The 18,563-nt window shown below is 45.6% G+C and overlaps 2 protein-coding genes across 8 annotated transcripts in view; one reads left to right on the plus strand and one right to left on the minus strand.

Moving 5' to 3' along the window:
• Window positions 1-18,563, plus strand: part of LOC114486304 (uncharacterized) — a 277,756-nt gene that overhangs the window by 247,051 nt on the left and 12,142 nt on the right. Inside the window, exon 8 of one of the 5 annotated variants that reach the window (XR_008617379.1) lies at window positions 17,894-17,964. The gene's annotated coding sequence lies outside the window, so the exon portion shown is untranslated. Of the gene's footprint in view, window positions 1-1,040; window positions 1,056-17,893; window positions 18,451-18,563 lie in introns of those variants that run through there. The other 4 variants (XR_008617377.1, XR_008617381.1, XR_008617380.1 and 1 more) reach the window with 4 other exon arrangements.
• The window catches only part of CHN2 (chimerin 2), a 314,431-nt gene that overhangs the window by 93,067 nt on the left and 202,801 nt on the right, over window positions 1-18,563 (minus strand). The window lies entirely within an intron of this gene.

Below are 18,563 nucleotides of genomic sequence, written 5' to 3' on the forward strand. Positions count from 1 at the left end.
GGAGCGGCTGGGCCCGTGGGCCATGGCCGCTGAGCCTGCGCGTCCGGAGCCTGCGCGTCCGGAGCCTGTGCTCCGCAACGGGAGAGGCCACAACAGTGAGAGGCCTGTGTACCGCAAAAAAAAAAAAAAAAAAAAAAAAAAAAATCCCGAAATTTCAGTTACTTGGGTTCAACAAAGATCTATTTCTCACTTATGCTACACATCCTCTGTTGTTTGGCTGGGGGTTCTTCTCCATGCCTCTTCCTTCTGGGACTCAGGCTGGCTACAGACACTATCTGGTCATTGCTGGAAGAAAAGGAAGTCTGGAGGGTCTTGCACTGGCAGATCATGCCATGGCCTGGAAATGATGTGTATGCAACACAGATCAAATGCCATACATCATTTCCTGTCGTATCGCCCCACCCAAGCACAAGGGGGCCGAGCTGTGCATCCTAGTATTGCCCAAAAAAGGCATGAACAAGTAATATCTCAGGAGCACTAATGACTGCCATAGATGTCGTTATAAAGTGTGTGATACAGTGTACCACATCACAGGTAATAGTGAGTGAGCATCCTATGACTATTTTTTATACAATTGCTTAATAAAGGTGGAAAACATGACACCAAAGCACAGTCAGGTAAATACCATACTATGTGGGGACAATACAATAAGGCCCAGGATGCAGCTCTGTCAGTCTTGGTTAATGTAAAGTAAAATCCTCCAGGAATAGGCCTCCAGAGGCCAGGGAGGGAAAGTAGAGGAGGGAAGCTGGCTGGTTGCCCAAACTCGAGTAAACTGCGAAGCATCTGCCCCATGGAGGGGGTGGTCTACTAACTTTCAGTAGGTTTATTGCTATGTGAGGCTGTAAACCTCGGACTACTAGATATTCTGATTTTTTTTTAAAGAGAACCTGGAAATGTGGGTTTGTTTGTAAAATCTCCAAAGTTAAATTTTTTAAAAAACAATGTGCAAACCAGTCAAAACACGTCTGTCAGCCAGATGTGGCCTGTGGATTGCCAATTCATGGAGAAATTCTATGTATGCTGCTGATTCCTTACAGAGGCATTGGTTGTGACAATCAGCTGAGCAGAAGAAGCGTTGATGTCCCCTTGGGAGAGGGTCACAGAGAGTGAGATCTCACATAACTACGACATGGGAAATGAGGGGCCAATGCCATCTCACTGGTCTCCCTCAATGTCGAAATCACTGCTGAAGAGGTCTTGGCTTTGTGAGAACCAAACGCCTGCCAAGAAAACTCCAGGGAGGCAGATTCTAAACCCTGCAAAACCAGGGGCTTTGCCTGTGTTTGTTTACCACTGTGTCCCCAGAATCTCAAAGGAAGTCCAGCAAATGGAAGGTACTCAATAAGTATATGTTAACAGAATGTGGGCAGTTGCATGGAACTAATTTAAAACCTGTATCTGCAGAAGGACAACATGTGTGATAGCCTTTTTCACCCATGGACACCAAAAAAATAATTGCTTCTTCAGGACATTCTGTACAACCCTAAATGGCTTACTTTGAACAGAACCTTCAGTGCTAAAAAATGGAACTATAACCACATGGCACTTTTCTTTTCTTTTTTTTTTTTTTTTTTGCCTTAAAGAAATGATGTCTGTAGTAGAAAATTCAGCAGCTTCATGTTGTCCCCACGTAGCCCAGCAGGGGTGGGAGGCAAGAGAACGGCCCCTCCCATGCAGCTACAAAGATGTGTCACCAAGAGATGGCCAGCAGGGAGAGACCTGAGGGTTGAACCAAGAAGCAGGTAGCTGCAAATGGGGTGTGGGCCACGAACCAGGGAGTGGACAGAACACGGTGTCTCAGTGGATGCTGGCACAGAGAGGTGACAACTCCTAAGGTCCCGCAGAAAGGAGATGTAATCCCAGGAAGAGGGGAAGAGGGGAAGAGGGGAGAAGGAATCCCTGAACTGGCAAAGACCAAGGTATCACTATTAAGCAGCATGGAAGCTTGAGATGGAAATTAAATTCAATTAAAAAGAAGATAGAGTGATTACTCTCCACCTCCAGTCTGTAGCCTGAGATTTCATATTCCCTGTAAGATTGTCATGGGTCCAGTTCCCTGGGAAGCAGACTCCAAGGTGAGCATAAGGTGCAGGAAGTTTACTGGGGGAGGACTCTCAGGATCCATACCTACGGAGGAGGAAAGGAAGCAGGACTGGGCAGGGGAGATGCTCGCTGCTACGTTGAAGCCTGGACAAAGGCTTCACCTGATCCCAGGAGTTCTGAAGCCGGGCTGGTCCTCCACGGTTGTCCTGAACTGGGGCAAGGAGCTGAGCTTTTATGCCTCAGTGTTACCTGGTCATTTGATGTGGACCACCCCCGTGAAGGACTGTGTGGCTATGGACAAAAGCCCTTTTCTTCAGCCTTCTGCCAGCAGCCCACCCAGGGCTGGGGGAATGAGCCTGTCAGTCCTGTGGGGCCCAGGAGTGGTGCATTATAATGCCCATCAACTACCAAGTGAGGTAACTTTGTACAGTGTGGCCATCCCCGAAGTGGTGCATAATAAGCATGAAATAAATGCCAGTATCACTGCCCTCTTCTCTCCATTCTGAGTGCTGAAGTTCTGTGATTTGGGGAACATAGGCACTCCCTTGGAGCTCCCATTTCAGTCGCAGGGTCTTTTCCATAATGTTTCATGTAATACTCTGATAGTTGGGGCCTTGTATGGACAGACCAAAGTCAAGAACATGGCCTGGAGCAGACTGAAGGAGGAAGTGGAATGAACAAGGCAAATATGTAAAAAGGACCACAACAGTGCAAGTTACAATGCAGACTCCTGAATGTGGACACTTTTCCTCTATTTTTCATTTCCTTTGGTCCCAGTTTTTCCAAGGTGTGTTCTCAGAACATCAGTCTGAGGGATGCTCAGCACTGAAAGGGTTCGACGGGCAAATACGCTGGGAATCACTCATACTCTAATCCCTCATGAAGATTCTTACATGACCCTACTGACAAGTCCCGCACAAAAGAAACCTGTTTATCTTGGTAAAACACAAATTTATTTGACCACAGGTAATAGCCTTAACATCTCATGGAAACACTACAAGATTCCAAAGGGTTTTTGTGTATAAAGCAAGCAATTTACTAATGCGTTTGGTTTTTCTAAATAAATATTCCTTTTTGAAAACATCAGTAACTACATGACCCCCTTGGTTTTTTTTGATTTTTGTTTTAATCTATGGAGGAAAATCTCAGCTGAGGCTATTTCTCTAGAAATGAAGAGACAGTCACATTATAGCAACAGCCAGAGAGGCAGGCTATTAGACACGGAAACAACTTTAAAATCTGACCTTAACCACGTAGGAGATATCACTCATGTAAGGACTTCATTTTTCACTAAGATTCTGAAACTGCCTTCTAAACCAGCAGTATACCAGTGGCTGGAATTCATAGCTCACCTGGTAGGTGGCAGCTGCTGTCTCAGAATATACTTCACACACACTGTGGTACTTAAGAAGATGCTCAGGCTGAAAGAGGATAAATGATGTGCCCCAGGCCACGGGGACCGAGCTGACCAAAGAGTGGTGTGGTTCCTCAGCCCCTGCTCTGAACTGCCCCTCTTCACCATTCTTTCAATAACAGCAAGGAAGGGCTAAAGTCATGCTTAAAATAAAACTAATAAACATATCCCCAAAGAGAGACTCACTTAAAAAATCGTCACTTGGGAAACTAACACAAATAGTCATGTGAACTCTGACCTTTAATACCTGCTGACTTAAACAAAATTGAGTATAGATATTTCAAAGGAGAACTCTACACATTTTTCTGTAACAATAGGGAATCTTAAGTCCATATGTGGAGTAAATATATACCGCTATTCAGCAGTCCCCAAACATTTGACTGACAGTTCTGTGTTCTGCTTGTCTGACACTGTTTTAGTTGAGAAAGCTGTCAACTTTCCCAAAGTACTTCAGGTCTTCCCCTCCTGAAAGATAGGTCAGAAGGCTGGCTGGTTTTCAAACAGCTGTGTTCTTTTTAAAATGGCCATGACGAGGACCAGGGCTGCTCTCATACAAACCAGGGGCCAGAAGTCAGACTCACCCCCTTGGGTGACCTTCCCCAGCACCTTCCCAGGGCTTCAGCTGCGCAGGCAAGTACCTGCCTTCATAGGCGTTTGCACATATGCTTACCGCATACACCTCTGAGCTTCCTCCGCAACCCATTTTTGATTTTATGGTTCACCTTCCCTGAGCTAAGATGTCTCTGCCAAAATAAGTCACTGGGCCACCCTTCACTTTGGAGGAAGTAAAGCTGTAGAAGGCATGGTGACTAGGAGCTTCTGTTGTCCCAGCAGTCCCTTCTCTTATGCGCGCTTAGGGCAGCAGGAGCACGAATACGTGAAACCCAGTTATTTGAAACCAATGGCCTCAACTTCCTCTATGCACAAAACCTCTTACCAGCTCTGCCTTGACTTTCACTTCCTTCCAGAGCCTTCTCTCTGGTGACCTGTCTCAGAGGCAGTAAAATAGCCCAAAGGCAGGAAAGCAGGGGATTCTGCCCTTGAATAGCCTGAGGATCTCCTAAACAGCCCAGCGGCATAGACTTGGCTGTGGATCAGCCTTTGGTGACTCAGGCAGAATGATTACTATGTGAGAGAAATGAACCCAGCTGACCTTTGCTGAAAGTACAAGAAAGATGTGGGCTCCATCTGCTCCTCTAGATTGAATGTTAATCTGGTAGTAGGTTCAGAACGTTGTGCTGGGTAGAGACTGGGGGTGATTATTTCAAACTATCTGGCTAACAATGAACAAACAAACCCTCAAGGTGTCTGCCCCGAAAGCTGATTTTACACACACACACACACACACATACACACGGTGTAATAGTTGCCAGTTAGGGAGTTTGGGATTGACAAAAAACCAAAAAAATTAAAAAATTGTAAATCACTATGTTGTACACCTGTAACTTATATGATATTGTACATCAACTATACATCAATAAAAAAGAAAGTGAAAAATAAATAAGTAAAAAGAACTGCCACCTAGTGCCAAACCTATACTATTACTCTGATAAATCATCCAGTGTGGCCCTTCAGAATTCAGGACTTCAGTCCACCAGCGTCCTTGTTGTAGACTTATTAATGAATATTCATAATGTGCTGAGTATGTGCAGAGCAAGTATTACGGTGTTATACTTACCAGGGTTCAAAAGCACTCATATTAAACAGATATTAGGGACTTCCCTGGTGGCGCAGTGGTTAAGAATCTGCCTGCTAATGCGAGGGACACGGGGTCGAGCCCTGGTCCGGGAAGATCCCACATGCTGTGGAGCAACTAAGCCCGTGTGCCACAACTACTGAGCCTGCGTTCTAGAGCCTGTGAGCCACAACTACTGAAGCCCGTGCGCCTAGAGCCCATGCTCCACAAGAGAAGCCACCGCAATGAGAAGCCTGCGCACCTCAATGAAGAGTAGCCCCCACTCACTGCAACTAGACAAAGCCCCTGCGCAGCAACGAAGACCTAATGTAGCCAAAAATAAATAAATAAAATAAATAAATTCATTTAAAAAATAGATATTAGTTTGAGCCACATGAAATTGCCTTTTTTGTAGTTAAAAAACTATCAAATATTAACAGTTTTATATGGTTCACCCTAAATCATTTCTAGGTTTTCTACCTAATGGATTTTCCTCTAGTTTCAAAAGTTACAGGAAGAATGTTTCACAGACAATGAGCAACTTGGAAAATTCCTTCTTTCTGTCGTCCTGCCTTCCTCCTCTTCCTTTCATCTCTCAGCAAACATCGATTGACTGTCTTGTAAGAACAGTCCCTTGGCTGTCAGTCCTGTGACGGCGCAGAACTAAGTAAGGCGCTGCCCTTGACCATGAATGGTTCCTAACTAGCAGGGAGACCAGCCTGAAACAACTCACAGCAGTGCACAATCCGGCTCTCAAGAAGGTGCAGGTGAGACAGATCGGGGGTTGGGGAGCAAGGCAGGAAAGGAGGGCTCAGGAGAGTCCCAAGGAGAGTTCCACAGTCCCTGCCTTGGTTGAGAATTTGCTCTGTGCCAGGCACTGGGTGGTGTCAGAGGGGATGAGGGAAGCCTGGGATCCAGCATCACAGAGATGTAGGGGTGCAGATGCCTCAGGAGGGGGAGCATTTCTGGCTGTGGAGCTCACGGTGAGCAGTGACCCGGTTCAGGGGTCACAGCGAAGAGAGAACCAAAGGCTATGGCCCTACGTAAGGACGCATCATGTGGCAGGCACTGCTCCTGGGGCTGTGCCTGCCATGAACTTAGTCACCAGGCACAATTCTTCTAGGAGGCGGTTATGATTATTTTCACAGGAGGAAACCGAGACACAGGGAGTATACATGCTTGTCAAGGGCCACACAGCCACTGGCCCCGGAGCCCATGCACTTAACCACTGAGCTGCACCTTTTGTGTGAGGAGACGTGCCCTTCAGAGGGCACCGCAGAGGGCTTCAGAAGAGAAGGAAACGTGTCACACAAAAGCAGTGGATATTCAGAGAACACCTAAGATGTTCCTTGCTGGCATCAATTCATCTTTCTAAAACTTACATCTCTGGAAACTCCTCAAGCTTTCAGGTATAAAGTCCAAACTTCTCAGCCTGCTTTACATGGCCCTTCTCCAGCTCACCTATCTCATCAGCCTCCCTTCCCCTACCTGGCTCTCTTGTCTGCCGAGGGCCTTTCTCTTTACAACCTTGTCACTAGGCTCTGTCCACGGTCCTCCCTTTTCTATTTTATTTATTTATTTTTGGCTGCATTGGGTCTTTGCTGCCGCATGCAGGCTTTCTCTAGTTGTGGCGAGCAGGGGGCTACTCTTCGTTGAGGTGCGCAGGCTTCTCATTACGGTGGCTTCTCTTGATGCGGAGCAAGGGCTCTAGGCACGCGGGCTTCGGTAGTTGTGGCACGCGGGTTCAGTACTTGTGGCTCATGGGCTCTAGAGCGCAGGCTCAGTAGTTGTGGCGCACGGGCTTAGTTGCTCCGTGGCATGTGGGATCTTCCCAGACCAGGGCTCGACGCCGTGTCCCCTGCATTGGCAGGCAGATTCTTAACCACTGCGCCACCAGGGAAGCCCCCTGTCTTCCCTTTTCTAGAAGATCCTTCTCTACCAGGCATGGGCCTCTTTCCTTTGTGACTCCATTAGAGCTCTTTTCACAACAGAAAACAGAAACTCTACCCAAATCGGCACTAGGAAATAAAAGCTCAAAAGATCCATTTAAGAAAGGAAGAGCCTCTTCCTTATTTTTTTAGCAAAGACCCAGGGGCTCACTTACTGTGCTTGGGACACTGGCCTATCCTGAGCTAGTCATTGTAATTGGCCAGCCTTGAGAAGAACAGTGCTTGACACAGATTAGGTACACAATGGATATTAACTTGTTATTAATTATTGATAGTTAAGAATGAATGAATGAACTCTCCAGTGCAGTGCGCTAAGTGCAAACAGAGTTAAATCTAAGTGACAGTGAGGTGGCCAAAGGAAGGCATGTCCAGGAAGGCTTGGGTGAGGTTAGGGAAGACTCTGTAGGTCAGAAAATGCCTGAGCCTGACCTACAAAGATAGGTAGAGTTCCTTACATCAGGGCAGGGGGCTGGCCGAAAGGAGAGGGGGACCACTGCAGAGAGCTGGAGGAGGCTGGGTAAAGGTTGAAGCCCGCTGGTGTGCTTAGGAAATGGTAACGGTTCATATGTGCTGGCCTCTTGGACACAGCTGGGGAGAGGCAGTGGATAAGGGCAAAGAGATGTGTGTGCAGGGTGACAGGGCAAGGGGACAAGGCCATCAAAGTCCCTGTATATAACTCCAAGAAGGTTACTCTCAAGCAGTCAGGAGCTCTTGAAGGGGCTTTCACGTCAAGTCAGCCAGGGGTTGGGTTCCGGTTCACTTGTCAGCTGGGTGGTCGTGAATAAGTTACTTCAATCACCCCAATCTCTCCCTCCCAGAGCTACTGTGAGGACAGAACACGCAAAGTACCCCCTCCAGCACCTGGTGCGTGACAGATGCTCAGTAAATGCTAGTGTTCCTTTTCTTGTCACCTGGTTGATTTTTACACTTAATTTACTGGAGGAAGAAAAAAATCCAGTAAATTATAAAAACTCTGTGTATACCATTTTACAATCCCAGAGTTCAACCAGTGTTTCAAAGCTGGGGGAACTGGGTCATGCGTTACTTCCAAGCATTCATGAGGGTAACTATGGCTTCAGTTTCCTCTCATTCCTATTTATTTCATCACGATCTGAAGATGTGGGATGCAGGCTTGCTGCTGAAGCATGTATTTCATACTTGTCACTTTGGGATTTCGGGGAGGTCCACATATAGAGCTTGACAATATTGCCGAATCCTTTTAAAATTCATATAGCTCCAGGCTAAAGATACACAGAGGGATTTTCAAACAGAAATCACAGAGGCAGGCGTATTTGTCTGTAATAAACGACTTGTCTTCTTAAGGAACTCCCTCAGCCAGACGTATTTCTTCCTAAGAACAAATTAGTCAAGAGTAGCTGATGATTAGAATCACGCCACAGAGAGACAGGAGGACTGACACTTGAAGAGGGAAACAATTCCCAATATAATGTTTTGTTTAGCAGCTTTCAAATTAGACACAAAGCAAGTTAATTTACTTTGTCAGTGTGTAGAGTAGAAAGGACAGCAGCTTTGAAGTCAACCAAGCCACGTTCTAATTAATAGTTATTAGTGATACAACCTGCAAGTTGCTAGTTCTATGACCCTGGGCCATCCCTGGGCCTCCCCAAGCCTAGGGTGTTGTTGGGTTTTGGTTTTTTTTTTTGCTATTTTACTGATAAAGCATAGGAACTCAAAACTTAAAAGATTGTTATGAAGCTGAATGAAATAATGTAGCTTTATAATGGATTAAAAACTATGCCATGCTTGATAAATGTAAAGTTTTTTGGTAACTATAAATTTCCTATAATCATTCAAGATTAAAAATATTAGAATTGTTTTATATCATGAATTGTTTTACATGTAATTTATATAAACTGTGATAAACTATAACTAGCCCTACTCTGTTAAATGCATGTTGGGACATCGATAGCTCGTCATTCTGCAGCTTATTTCTGATTCTCAACATGAGTATTAAAGAAGGATCTGTTGCACATGACAGTGATTTGACTTCTTAATAATTATTTTAAGCCACCAAGTCACATGAGAGCAATAAAAGTTGCATTTTTAAACTTTAACTTATTCTTCTGATGGTTAGACACCATTAGTGACATAAATGGGGAATAGGTACAAAGTGAATTACTAGCTTTGTGGAAACTTCAAAGTGATTATCTATAAAGAGAGACAAAACCAATCAGGACATTTACAAACCATTGTCATAAAATCCAGCCAGACATTTCATTATCGAGGAATGAGTAATGCCAGTTCTGCAAACTGTTCCAGAGGCAACAGACACAAATCACCTAAGATGTAGTTTTGACAATCTCACATCCATTAATAACAATGGAAATTATTCAGAAAAACTAAGCAGGTGCCGCAACTAAGAAGTCCACATGCTGCAACTAAAAAAAAAAAAAAAAAAAAAAAAAAAATCCTGCGTGCTAAACCTAAGACCTGGCGCAGCCTAAATAAATAAATAAACTATTAAAAAAAAATAAATCAAGACTACAGATTGGAACTTTGACCTTTCTTTCCTCAGGGTCTGCACGTTTCCAATTTGTATCCTCTGTTTTACTGATAATCTGGGAGGTCTCGTGTTCAACAGAGGCTCTCTGGGCAGATCCAAAACTGCAGATGGGGCTATGTTTCTTCTCATTCTGTTAAAAAAAATTTCCTGGCAAAATCATGAGCAGATAAAAGTCTGGTTTATCAGAGTTCACTAGGACTCCTTAACAGATTGCCATAATCTTATGTACGTGCATGTCATTATTAAGAAATCTACAAACCCACTTCTTCAGAGCTGCGGGCAAGAGATGGAGAGATGTACTCCGGAGGTGGCTTTGGGGTTATCTCTCAGTCTGCCTGGTAATCCAGGTACTACATTCCTACCCATTTCAGTAACACTAGATGCCCCTTTTTCTGATTTGATGTTACCATGTAAAAGAAGGATAGTGAGAGTGAGTCGATTAAAATGGACCCTGAATGTGACTAGTGAGCTTTCTCGATAATGGTGACAAGCAGTGAGTGCAGGATGAAAGTGTGGAGGACAGGGGATGGGGGTGGTGTGAGTTAGAGCTCTTCTGGTTATAAAGACGCAGACACCTAAACTCAACACAGACATCCCCATTGCTTGGCTCAAGAGCTAAGCAGGAATGACTTGGTAACCACTGAAACAGGCAGCAGAGCACAGCGGGCCCCAGAGGAAGCTCAGACTGAGTCCTTGGGACTCAGATTCTTTCTCTCCACTTCTAGGCTACACTTTCTCAGACTCTATGCGGTGGCTAGAAGGCTTTAGCCACCCAGACTCTACTTCCTGTTGGATCCAGCCCAGCAGAAAAAGGGCAGAAGGGCCTTCTTCTGGGAATTCACAGTGCAAGTCTATTGGTTTCATGGGTTCTGACGTGACCGCGTGCCAACCCTTGAACCAACCAGGGTGGCCATGGAAATGTGACCCCTTGGATCAGCCTTGAACCACCAGTCCACCTCTGGGAGCAAAGAAGGACATAAACTGAGAGCGGGAGGGGAAGTGGCTCTGGGTGCAATTTCCAAAAGAGGGTGCATGGCTCTAGGTGGCAAAAATGACAGCGACCCCCTGTGGCGTGGAGGCGGGGAGACTGGTAAGTCCTGATGAGACAGACGCAAAGCCGGTGGAAGGAGAGGCACTGGAAGAGTAAGAAAGAGGCCGACACCCTGTGCCAGGCCAAGGAAAGAGAATAATGGGATCCCCAGGAATTTGAAAGAGTATGAAAGGGCCCCGAGGCCAAAAAATTTGAGTGAACCAGGACCAGAATTTCAGTGAATCAGATCATTGGGACCATTTTTATACCTAAGCGCCCCAAGCTGGAGGAACTGCCCACCTGCTTACACAAAGAATGAGCCCGAACCACAAAACAGATAGCCCCTAGCCACTGCATAGCCTGATCTATGCTATAAAACCTGAGGAAATGGGGACGATTCAGTGGATTCATTACCGAAAATTTGTTCTTGCTCATTACTCCCACATCTGTTAAGTGTGGTCCTTTGAGATTGCAGTCAGCATGTAACTCTTCTCTCAGCCACTAGATGGCACTTCCTGCACAGAAAATACTTCAGCAAGGGGTGCACTGCGCTGTTTTCCAGAGATTTTTGATGGGGGTGAATGAGGAAGGTTTGTTTGGACCATCTTATTCTGACACACACTGAATGTATTAGGATAACTTTCCTTTTTGTTCCTGTAAAGCTCTAACCTTGAGACCACTGATAGCGAGGTACTGGTAAAAAAGAGAAGCTTTCTGATAAAGATAAATCTAGTGTATAGAACAACCTAACTCATTTTTAGTTATTCCTCCATAGCAGGGGTTCTCAGCTTTAGCTGCATATCAGAATCACCCAGAGAATATAAACACCAGATGCTCTGCCCTTATCCCAAGTAGTTAAATCTGTTTTCTGGGGGTGTGGCCCAGGCACTGGTATTTTTGAAAACTCCCCAGTGGGCAGGTAGGGTTGAGAATCCTAGTCCTATAAACTTTGTCATTAAGAAAACCACCCACTAGCCTGTAAAGAAGAGATACTGACTTCTTCTTGTCTCTTCATTAAATTCTCTTAATCCTACTACATTTAATTTTCCCCATCATTTAAATTTTAGCCAATAATCTGGGGAAAGGACCCAGGAAAAAAGGAGCAAAGCAAACCTTTGAACCAACTCAGGTAACCAGAACCACCAGAGTTTACTCTCTTAAGAATGTTTACATGGAGAACTTTCTGTGTGGAGGTAAAGGTGAGAAAGAATGCCAGTGTCTATATTAGGACATAAAGGAGTCTCAGAAATATAAGAGGCATTAGAGAAAGAGGGACAGGAGTCCTTAAAAGAAAATGCTCCCAAGTATCTGACAACCTTTACCTCCCCACCTGACCTTTCATCTAACCAGGGGCTGAGAACTTTAGAATCACCTGGGGAACCTTAAAAACAGAGATGCTTGAGCTTCACCAGTAGAGGCTTTGATTTAGTAAGTCAGGAGGGGTTAACGTGTCTTTTTTTAAAAAGCTCCTAGGGTGATTCTAACCCGAAGCAGGTTTGAGAACCACTGACCAAGCCAAATCAGCTCTTTTCCAGATTGCATGATAAATTCCACACCCTTAGGGGATTCTGATTTAAAATAACTCTCGGTAAAACCTGGTTTCATGAGCAAATGTAATCTAAGTTCAAATCCATTCTTATAGCCTTATATCGCATTCCATTTTATGACACCATGTGTGTGAGTAGGAAAATGGATGATCAGAGTCATTACTGTACCTGTCACTTTTTTTTTTTTTTTTTTTTGCGGTACGCGGGCCTCTCACTGTTGTGGCCTCTCCCGTTGCGGAGCACAGGCTCCGGACACGCAGGCTCAGCGGCCATGGCGCACGGGCCCAGCCGCTCCGCGGCACGTGGGATCTTCCTGGACCGGGGCCTGGACCGGGGCACGAACCCGTGTCCCCTGCATCGGCAGGTGGACTCTCAACCACTGCGCCACCAGGGAAGCCCTGTATCTGTCACTTTTACTAGCTAAATTATGCTCATTTTCATTTATCCTTTCTCCTGAGAAAAGACTGGTTATGTCAGTTACATATTATTTCCAAGAGACCTCCTGCGGAACAAATCTACAGGTTCTCTAGACCCTGTAATATGACTGTATCTTTTTCAGCCCCTGGATGCTTTCTATGTGAACAATGCAGGCTCCTTCTTTGGCAAATGGATGCAGCATCTCTGCTCAGGGAAGGGCAATGGGCGACACCATGCTTGAATTAACTGTCCTTAATGAAGTTACAAAGCCTCTCCACCCTCCAGGACCAAGACCCCTTCCATAATGGCACAGTGGTGGAGCCCACCCACAAAAAGGGCTACCTCGTCATCTTGCATCAATGCCAATCGTGGCTTCTGAACCTGGTGACTGAACGTTCTATAGGACTTAGAACAAGGCTAACACACTTTTATTCTACTTGTTCCTTGCACTGGTTATTCTCTGCCACTTCCCAACCCCCCAATTCATTCCCTCCTCACCTATGGTGGGGAGACTGACTCCTATGGACTGTAACTCTGGCTCCTTTGTCCTCTGGCTGCTGGTTGGATTTGTCCAATGGGAGATGCAGGCAAGAGATCAAAGGGTGGGAGGAGAGAGAAGCTGAGATATTTCTTCCCCTGCCCCTTCCCGCTTGAGTGGCACAGCACCCAAGGGTTGCACCCTTGCTTGACTGTGAGGGCCTCTCTCTATGAGAGTCCCTTCCTGTGGGAGTTCCCTTTTTATGTGAGCTCCCTACCTACAGAAGCCCTTCTCCTGCAGTCTCCCCCTTCTGTGGCAGCCCCCTCCTCTCCCCTCCAGCTCTCATAAGACCCCAGAAACCCAGTGCCTTCACATAGTCCTTTCAGCACTGGGGAGGTAAAAGCTCCTGCCATTGACAGTCCCTTGCAAAGATCTCTTGTTAATCAAATTCTCTTCAAAATCCCAGTGAATGTGTCTTCTATTTCTTGCTGGGCCCTGACTGCTGGGACACCTTTAAGACTAACTGCAGGGCTTCCCTGGTGGCGCAGTGGTTGGGAGTCCGCCTGCCGATGCAGGGGACACGGGTTCGTGCCCCGGTCCGGGAGGATCCCACATGCCGCGGAGCGGCTGGGCCCGTGAGCCATGGCCACTGAGCCTGCGCGTCCAGAGCCTGTGCTCCGCAACGGGAGAGGCCACAGCAGTGAGAGTCCCACGTACCGCCAAAAAAAAAAAAAAAAAAAAAAAAAAGACTAACTGCAACCTGAATTCATTTTTCACTTTTCAATCATTCACACAGGAGTCCTGTACATAATAACTTGTGTTCCTCAAAGATCTTAACTTTAAGAGAACTTCTAAGTGGCAGGTTGCTTTAAAGCATTTTTTTCTATCCAAGCCTCTGTGACCTCTAGATGTCTCTGAAATACTCCAGACAAATGAGCTGGGTGCCTTAGTCTCCTGTTGTGTAAAACAAAGGGGATGCACAGGATGGTCTCCAAGACCCTCCTCCTCCAGGCTCTAGCTTCTCAGGATGCCACAGCAGGTCAGAGTTTAGCCCAGGGGTGGAAGGAGCCGCACTGAGGGAAGATGGTGGGAGATACTGATGCACCATCTTGGTGTATTCGAGATACACTGTTCCTTAGGGTGAGTGTGAGCCAATCTGTTCCATTTTGAAAATTATCCATCTGTTCATTTAACAGTGTTTACTCTGCTGAGTCCTTCATGGGTTGGGCTTTAGAGTTGAGATGTAAACCAAGGAGTGACTTGGGCCTCCAACTGGTCAACTTCTAGAGGAAGAGAGGAGCGTCTAAACCAGGGGTTCTCAAACTTGGGCATGCACCGGAGCCACCTGGAGGCTTGGTCATACAGAGGCTGGCAGGTGCCGCCCCAGAGGTCCTGACCCAGTAGTGCTGGGGTGAGGGCCGAGCAGATGAATTTCTAATCAGTCTCTTGGGGAATGTGATGCTGCCAGTCACTGAGGGAGACACTGAGAACCATTGATTTCAATAATTACCTGAGACACAGCATGTTAAATTATCTTAAAGATTATGTGCAAAACATTAGGCTAAAAAAAAACGATACAAATGAACTTACCTACAAAACAGAAACAGATTCACAAACATAGAAAACAAACTTATGGTTACCAAAGGGGAAGGGGGGAGGGGTAAATTTGGAGTTTGGGATTAATAGACACACACTATTATATATAAAATGGAAAAACAACAAGGAACTACTATATGGCACAGGGAACTATAGTCAATATCTTGTAATAACCTATAATGGAAAAGAATCTGAAAAAGAATATATATATTTGAATCACTTTGCAGTACACCTGAAGCTAACACAACATTGTAAAGCAACTATACGTCAATAAAAAGTTTTTTGTTTTGAAAGTGGTGAGATAGTGGTGAGATGAGATCAATCCTTTAGAGTCGGTGAGGGAGGGTGGGTCTCAGCAGGTTTTATTAGGGAGGCTGTGCTTGTCTCTAAAGGGTGAACAGAAAGCTGAAGATAACAGGAGAGGGAAGGCATGTCAGATGGGGCACAGAGGGAGGGGAGGCGAGGGGCACAGGAGCATCTGTAGACCACAGGACGGCGAGGGAGGCCAGCCTCTGGAGACAGGCTGGGAAAGGCGGGGCCGGACTGCAGTGGGCATTGTCTGGCCCACCATCGACCCCGGGCATCGCTGTGGCTCTCACCTTCAGGCAGTCTGACAGCATCTGTCCTCACCATGATCTCTCACTCCCTGCCCTTGGGCACCCACCTGGTTCTCTGCAGGCACAGCCTGGTGTTTGAGGGACTTAACAGCTCACAGGCACCCCTCAGCCAACAGAGGTCAGGGGGTGGTGGGCAAATACCACCCCCCTTTCAGTTCCTCCCAGGAGCAGCTCTACATGGTTCCTTGGAAGGTGCCCAACTCAATAATCTGCATTTCTACTGGCTTCTCTCCTTGTCTGTTTCACTCTCCCTCTTGCTCCCTGGCTGCCTTCCCAAATTACCAAGGCACCAAGCCCTTGCCTCAGGCTCTGCTTCCAGGGGAGCCTGGGCTTAGATGGGCTGCAAATGTCCTGCTGAGGAATCTGAACTTTGTCCTGTAGACAAAGCAAATCAGATGGTTTCCAAGATGAAAACAACAGCAAGAGCAACACTCTGATGAGTGAAAAGTCACCAAGGGGCACCAGCCATTGGGGGCCATCATGGGACTGGTGGGGAGAACCACTCAGGATGAGCTGAATCCACTGCTGAGGCTTCTCAGTAAGCGAGGCCTGGAGATTTGTGCCCTGGGGCTGGGGGGGGGCACTTCCTCTTGCTCCAGGAGTATGGAGAAAAATGTAACATGGTATTAGGCAAAGATATCTTGCAGGCCAGCTGATCCCTATGGTGGAAACAGTGAAATAAAAGATGAAAGGTTCACCCTGGATGTAAAGAAAATAATTATTTCTAAAAGAAAATAAATGGTGGGGTGCAGGTTGGAGATCATTCCTCTCTGAAACACTCATCTATACAGGAGGACAGAGCCCTTCACTCCAGAAAAGGTCTCTCTCCTGGTTTCACAGCAAGACAAGCAGAAACGAAAAAGGCTTCCTCGCTGCTGTAGGAAAGCAAGAGGAATCTGGTAGCTGGCCTGGGTGGCTTGAGAAAGGAGGGTGGGGTGGAAGGGCATGAAAAATGGGGGGAGGGCTGGAAAGAACCCCAGGGGAGCATTGCTGAGGGGCCTTTAGGTGGTCAGGGGTCAAGATCAGGGAGGGAGCAACAGTCACCCCATTTCCAGGGACACTCACGCCGTACTCTTTATTTGCTGATTTAGGTCTGTGCTATAATTACCATCTTCTAGCCCCCAACCTTCAGCAAAAGGCTTCTAAATACAGACTCTTTGCTAACAATCCAAAGGAGAAAGGAAAGAAAAAAAAGAGCTATCAGGATGGGGAAGGGGGCCAGTGAGAAGGGATGGGAAAACAGTCTGGGTCCAGAGGATTGGAACTGTATATGTGTGTGTGTGATACACTGAGTAGAGAAGATGTTTTACTGAGGGTTTGCTTTAACGTATGTGAATTTAGGACATGATCAGTTTTGTTTTCTTATTTAATTTTCTGAATGGGATCTTGCATTTATCATGGTTCAAAATTCAAAGAGTATGAAATAGCAGCAGGAGTCTCCTTCCCTCCCTTACATCTTAGACACCCTGTTCCCCTCCACACTGGCAACCCTGATACTGGCAACCCTAGCTCTTGCATCCTTCAAGGGATGTTTTATGATTTTGCAAGAAAAAAATGTGTGAAATCTTCTTTTCTGGTTTACACAAATGAAACCATACTGCCCATACTATAGTATATTTGGTTTTGCATTTGATAACTCTGGGTAATCTTTTCAAACTGGTCCATATGAGAGCCTCCTCATTCTTTTCTGTGGTTGCATGATATTCCTGTACATCGGTGTACCATAATTCATCTAAGCAATCCCCAATTGATGGGCATTTAGGTTGTTTTCTGATGTTTGCTATTGCAAAAAATAGTGAAATGAATAATGGTAAACTATAATAATTCTTAAATGTGCTTGTATTGTATCAAGAGTACAGATGATTTTTCTCCAGTAAAGCATAAATGCAATTTAATTCAGCAAACCAAATTTACTTAATAAATGTGCTACTGAAAATATTGTTGTCACATATATTTGATTCAGTTGGGTATCGTTTACAAGACAGTTTAGTTATTAGAGCTATTAATAGCAGTGTATTTTCAAAAACACATCATGTAAATATTAAGTGATTCTTACCATCAATTGACTAAGATGGTCAAAAGCAAGGGCGTTTGCTTAAGGCAATAAGGGCAATAAGAACAGAATGAGGTCCAGCTGCTCTACAGATTTAAGAAGCTTTGAACTTGGAGTTAGGAAGTGTGGGTCTGATTCCTCATCCTGCCATTGTGAGTTTTTCAATAAAGTGGGGATAATGATTCCTGCCCTATGTACCTGGCAAAGTTGTTCTGAGGATAAAATGGGAAACTATTTCACATGCATGAAATCTGTTTACGAACTGCAAATGTCTTAACCAATGTTAAATCCTGTTATTCTTACGTTGCTTACAGCACCAGTTTTGGAGGTCAATTGACAATCCATCTATGGAATAAATTCTGAAATAAGTTTCATAAAAGAAATGACACTGGGCATGACCATTTTAATTAAATGCACGAAACGGTGGCCCTTATAGATCATAATGTTTCAAAAATCAATTAAAGAATCAGAAAGAAAACAGATCCCTATTGGTTAACAACCACAACATTTTTTTTTGCACCCTCCCCTCTCCCCACCTCATCTGCAGGTATTAAAATCAAGTTCACTGCTAACCATCGTGACAGGAGGTAAATCTGGAAACCGCTCAAATCTGATGGGGTAGGTAATATCTTTTTGCCAATTTACACTGTTAATATTCTCAGACTTACAGGTAACATAGTCTCTCTGGATTCATTAGGAAATGATCAATAAAATATACGGGCAGACGGAATTTAAGCACTCTGGATACTGAAATGCTGGGCTGTCTGGATTTGAGAAGTATTAGGAAACCTACCCATTTCACTCATTAAAACCTTCAAGACGTGCCATTACCGAAGCAGACAGGTGCCGCGGACATTCTCAGTCAATCCACTCAAGTTTCTGCCACCTCTTTTCTAGTCACTGTCTCCATGGCAGCAGTCCACTGACCTGCCCTTAAGGGAAATGGAATTTCTGGCAAGACTGAGACTTGGTAATTCCACTTGTCAATACAGGTCAGAGAGAAACAGATGGATGCGTACCAAGTTACTTCACAAATCCAATAACAAAATGAGTGACCCCTGGGGGCTTCCCTGGTGGCGCAGTTGTTGAGAGTCCGCCTGCCGATGGAGGGGACGCGGGTTCGTGCCCCGGTGTGGGAAGATCCCACATGCCGCGGAGCGGCTGGGCCCGTGAGCCATGGCCGCTGAGCCTGCGCGTCCGGAGCCTGTGCTCCGCAA

Source organism: Physeter macrocephalus, chromosome 5 (assembly GCF_002837175.3).
Source record: "Physeter macrocephalus isolate SW-GA chromosome 5, ASM283717v5, whole genome shotgun sequence".
In the NCBI taxonomy this organism is placed as follows: domain Eukaryota; kingdom Metazoa; phylum Chordata; class Mammalia; order Artiodactyla; family Physeteridae; genus Physeter; species Physeter macrocephalus.